At 50.0% G+C, this 5,288-nt stretch overlaps 1 non-coding gene across 1 annotated transcript; it reads left to right on the top strand.

The window, feature by feature from the left end:
* The first annotated feature begins 2,020 nt into the window (after positions 1-2,020).
* Positions 2,021-2,092, top strand: TRNAW-CCA (transfer RNA tryptophan (anticodon CCA)). The gene has a single exon. It is a non-coding gene; the product is annotated as a tRNA-Trp (tRNA).
* Positions 2,093-5,288: the final 3,196 nt, after the last annotated feature.

Raw genomic sequence — 5,288 nt, 5'->3', positions numbered from 1 at the left:
CATGCAAAATACAAGTGTGGGTGGCTCCAAAAAAACTCAGTAGTCAAGATAAATTTAAGAATAATGCAATATATATTAAAATATATATATATATATATCAATGCAAAAAACACAAGATACACAAAGTATCAAAATTGTACACAAGAGGCTTCAGCCCTGCACATCAGCATAACTGCCTCACTCCCGTCACTTTAGTTGGCCCTGGCAAGCAGGCGTCTAACTTTTAAAAGGACCCTTTAATTATATCTGCCCAAATCTCTTTAGTCCCTTCGTCTGATTGCATTACCACACTGTAGTTTAGAAAAACTGGCCGTTGGTTCCACATCCTGGTCCCCAGGAGGGCGGGGACATGACAGGTGTATCCAAAAATCTGAGCAGGGGGATTCCAGAGTGTCTCCGGTCTTGCCTTGGGTGTGAAGCATTTCTTCCAGTAGATTCTGGACTCTTGGCCTCAGTGGAAAAGGCACTGGCTTCTCCTCTCAGTGACTTTGCCTGTGGCCAACGCCAAGCTGTTTCCACCACTCCCTAGCTGACATTCCTTCCCAGTTACAATTCACCCCCAGGCCATCAAAAGCAATAAGGAAGTGACTCCCGTCTGGATATCTGTAGATGTAATCAGTAACCTGGGGCTAGCTGACTCGTGCCTGGCCCTGGGGACATCGATAGAACCTTCTGGTCTCTGCTTCTCTGACACCCTTGGCAGGCCGCCTCAGGACTCACTGTTAAAATGCCCGCTATGCTCACACCTGGCCACAAGCACATGCCAAGACTCCTATCCCGTTTGACATGGAGAACCCCTGGGGGGGGGGGGGGAGGTCTTAGCTGCCAGAATAACCAGGATGGTGAGATGCCCTTCACCCCCACTGGCTTCACTGAGAGCCCCAGACACCGTTCCTCTTTCCCTCCTATAGTGAGGCCCATTCCAGGTCGTTCCTTCTCTGAAAAACACCAGGCCCTGTGGGTGTTGTATTTAGAATTGATTGATGTTTCATGTTCCTAGACAAGGATAGCGGTGTATATTACTAATGGCTTTTTTTTTTTTAATTTCAAGAGCTTACTCACTTCATAGTCTTATTTTTCTTAATAAAGGTACTTAATAAAGTACTTAATAAAAAGTACTGTCCAAAAGCAGGGACTTAAGACTCCCAAGAGGTGGACCATGAGCCCCTTAAAATCATGCTAGGAGAAAACATTAACTAAAATACGCGGACAAGATGACGACAAGCGAGGAAACTGACAAACTGTAATGTGCCATAAAATCCCATCTCAAAAATGAATCTGAAGTGACCGGAAGGGGGACGCTGATGTTCCCTGTCTCGATCCGGGCGCCAGACATGCAAGGATTTACACTGCGTGCAAACGTGCGGCTACTTTTCGCTCCGCGTTCCATTCATCGAGTCCAAGGTCAAAAACATACTGGGGATCACACACAGCCGGTAAAACTCTGCAAAAAGAAATGCACACGAGCGTCAGCAGTGGCGGTCTCTGGATGGCGGCGTTTTCAGCGGCTCTGATGCTCTCTTCCAGATACTGTGCTGACCCTCCTCAAAGAAGATGTTTCCTTTTACAGTTCACAGCACAGTCCCGGCTGGGGGCGGGGGGGCGCCCCGTCTTCCTTCCCCCGCCCCGGCCCCGCCGGGTCGCGGCCACCGGGAGCAGCGTCCTCGAACCCGCGCCGCGGCGGCCGCCGCCATTTTCCGCGCGGCGGCCGGAGGGCCTGGCGAGTCCGCCCCGCGGAATTCGGGAGCCGCTCCCGCCCCCACCCCGGCCGCCTCCGATCTCCCCCTCCACACCCCCCACCGCCCCGCCGCCACCCGCCCGGGCCCCGCGGCCGCGGCGTCCGGCCCGGGCTCGGAAGCCGCCGAGCGCCGGTTTCCCGGAAGCCGAGGAGCGGGCCGCTCGAGCTCCTCCCCTCGGACGCGCGCGGGGGGGACCGCGTCTCGGAGCCTAGGTATTCCCAGCCGCGGGACCGTGCCGGCGCGGCGAGGTCTTTAGCGACGCAGAGTCGTCTGCTCGCTGTGACCTCGTGGCGCAATGGTAGCGCGTCTGACTCCAGATCAGAAGGTTGCGTGTTCAAGTCACGTCGGGGTCACGGTCGCCTTTTTTCCCTCGCCAACCACGGAGGGCCGCAGGAAGCGCCGCAAAGGCCGTTAGGGGAGAAATCCGGCCTCCGGCGAGCGCTGTCACACTGCCAACGGGCGGAAAACCCCGCTCTTTTTCCTCGCATCGCGAATACGGGGTTTATAAATGCGACTGCGAGAGGCAGAGGTTCCTTGCGGCGGCCGACAGGAGGCGCGGCGACAAGCTCCGAGTGACCCCCCTGCGCCCTGGCGGCCGCCCTGCCACCCCCGCCTGCGTTGATCGCGGGCCCCCGGGGTTACCAACCCCCATCCTCCACCCACCCCCACCCTCGCCTCTGCAAAGCCGCGTCTCCTCCCCCTCCCCCTCCCCCTCCCCAACGCACTTGGGCCCCCTGGGAACGCCACCTGCCGGAAGATTGAATTCACACCTGCAGGGGCCTGTCGTCCAGAAAGGGGGCCCTTGTCCCAAGGTCTGGTGCCTTCTGCAGGTGTCTCCTTGCGTGCCCTGACCGGCTCTTTCCGCCGCAAATGTTCCCCACGCTCAGAAGCTCGGTGTATTTGGCTATAGCCGTAAGGCCTGGGTATTCACCTCGATACGGTTTGTCAATAGTTACAAACAAAACAAAAACAAAAGAGTGCTACCTGTCCACCAGTAAAGGGATGCATAGAGGAAAAAAAAAAAGCAGTTGCCTAAATATTTCAACACATACTGTATATGTTAATGATACTATGGATCCTTATTAGAATGTGGATGGGAATCATTCACACCGACTGGAGGAGAGTGGTTACTTCTGGGGAATGAGGAGGTGGAAGGGATGGAGGACAGAGTCTTACTTTTATTTCTTCTTTTTTCTATTTTAACAAGCATACCCAAACGTTAACATTAATTAAATCTGGTTAGAGAGTACATGGAGTCTAATAGGAAACCTGGGTTCCGGTCGGAATTCACTCTGCCTGCAGAGACCCAAACGTGCAAGTCAAAACATTAGTTTATAATTTCCTGGGTTATTAGGACCCACAGCAAGCTGGCAGGGGTATATTCTCTCTGAAAGAAATACATTCTCTAACCAGGCCTTCAACTTTTCGCACACGTAAAGTGCCAGTGCAAATACACTCGCATTTTGTTTTAAATAAATCAAAAGAGACGTCCTTCTGCGTAAGAACCAGCAAAATCAGATCCACAGACTTCGGATATGGGGATTCTCAGATACAGAATGCACGATGGGTGGGTTTAATCTTTTGAAAACGAAAGGACGAGGGCGCTGGGTGGCTCGGTTGGTTGAGTGTCCAACTCTTGATTTCAGTTCAGGTTATGATCCCAGGGTCGAGGGATCGAGACCCGTGTTGGGCTCTGTGCTGAGTGTGGAGCCTGCTTGAGGTTCAGTCTCTCTCGCTCTGCCCCTCTCCCGCACTAATATGCTCTCTCTCTAACATATAAACAAACAAATAAGTAAAGCAAAAGAGTGGCCTAAGAAATTAACAAGAGACAATAAAAACGACTTGATATGTTTCAAATACCAAAAAAGAAAATTCCAGAAATGAAAGAGTGAATATTCGATTTTAGAAATACATGGGTGTGTTATCTAGCAGATTAGACAGAGCTAAAAAATAAGAATGAAATAAAATATTTTGGCGGTTCAAAATACGTTTGTAAATCTTGACATTCCCTTCAAAAGGTGATGCCTAATTCTCTTCCCCTTGAGTATGGGCTGAACTTAATGCCCTTCATCTAACAAGTAGGAAAAAAGTAGACGTTACGGTGTGTGAGTTTGGGCACTTGGTCATAAAAGAACTGTGGTTTCTTGCCTCTCTCTGGATCCCTTGCTCTGGGAAAGCCAGTTGGCCAGTTGCCAGGTTGCAAGAACCCTCATGATGTGCTACAGAGAGGCTCACTTGATGAAGAGTTGAAGTCTCCAGCCAATAGCCTCATGAGTAATCCCCAGTCAAGTTCTCGATGAGTGCGCCCAGCCAGCATTTCAAGTCTACTTTTACGCGAGACCCTGAATCAGAACCAAGCAGCTAAGCCACACTCGAATTTCTGACCCTCAAAAACTATGTGAGATAGGGGCGCCTGGGTGGCTCAGTCGATTGAGGGCCCGACTTCAGCTCAGGTCATGATCTCACAGCTTGTGGGTTCGGCCCCGCGTCAGGCTCTGTGCTGATGGCTCAGAGCCTGGAGCCTGCTGAGAATTCTGTGTCTCCCTCTCTCTCTGCCCCTCCCCTGCTCATGCTCTGTCTCTCTCTGTCTCAGAAATAAATGAAAACGTTTAAAAAAATAAAAAAATAAAAACCTATGTGAGATAATAAATGTTAAGATGCCAAGTCTTGGGGTTAATTTCCCGCATAGCAATGGATAACGACTACAAAGGCAGAATTAAACAAATTACACCGAAGGCAAACAGAAAAAGATGCAAATGATGGGGGGGGGGGGGAGGATAAAGCGATATTGAGGATAGAATGAAAATGTCTTATCTCAGCCTAAATGGAGTTCCCTGAGGGACATAAAGAGACGGTAGGGGAGCAGTAGTATTTGGAGAAATGGTAGCTACTAACTTTTCAGAATTGATACGAGACATGAGTCCTCACTCTCAAGAAGCACTATGCCTCCTAAGCATGATAAGGAAAAAAATCCATGCCTGCAGACAAAATAAGGAAACTGCCCAATATCGAGAGGAAAGATTTTTGTAAAAACAACCAGGGGATTAAAAAAACCCAATTACCTACAAGAAAAAAGTAAGAGCTGGACTGAAGCTGAATTCTTAGCAGCGACCATGACCATGAAAGCCAGAAGAAGTGCACTATTAATTCCAAAGCACTAAAATAAAAACAATTGCCAGCCTAGAATTACATGATTGGGAAGTTATCTTTCAAGAATAGAGACATTTTCGGGCACCTGGCTGGCCCTGTTGGTGAAGCCAACTCTTGATCTTGGGGTTGTAACCTCAAGCCCCACGTGGGGTAGAGAGATTACTTAGGGGCGCCTGGGTGGCTCAGTCGGTTAAGCATCATCAGCTCAGGTCATGATCTCGCAGTCCGTGAGTCTGAGCCCCGCGTCGGGCTCTGCGCTGACAGCTCAGAGCCTGGAGCCTGTTTCAGATTCTGTGTCTCCCTCTCTCTGACCCTCCCCCATTCATGCTCTGTCTCTCTCTGTCTCAAAAACAAATAAACGTTTAAAAAAATTAAAAATAAAATCTTACAAAAAAAAAA

The sequence above is a fragment of the Prionailurus viverrinus genome, chromosome E1, assembly GCF_022837055.1.
Source record: "Prionailurus viverrinus isolate Anna chromosome E1, UM_Priviv_1.0, whole genome shotgun sequence".
NCBI lineage: Eukaryota > Metazoa > Chordata > Mammalia > Carnivora > Felidae > Prionailurus > Prionailurus viverrinus.
The sequence above is the reverse complement of the archived record's forward strand: the minus strand, read 5'-3'. Positions and strand labels throughout refer to the sequence as shown.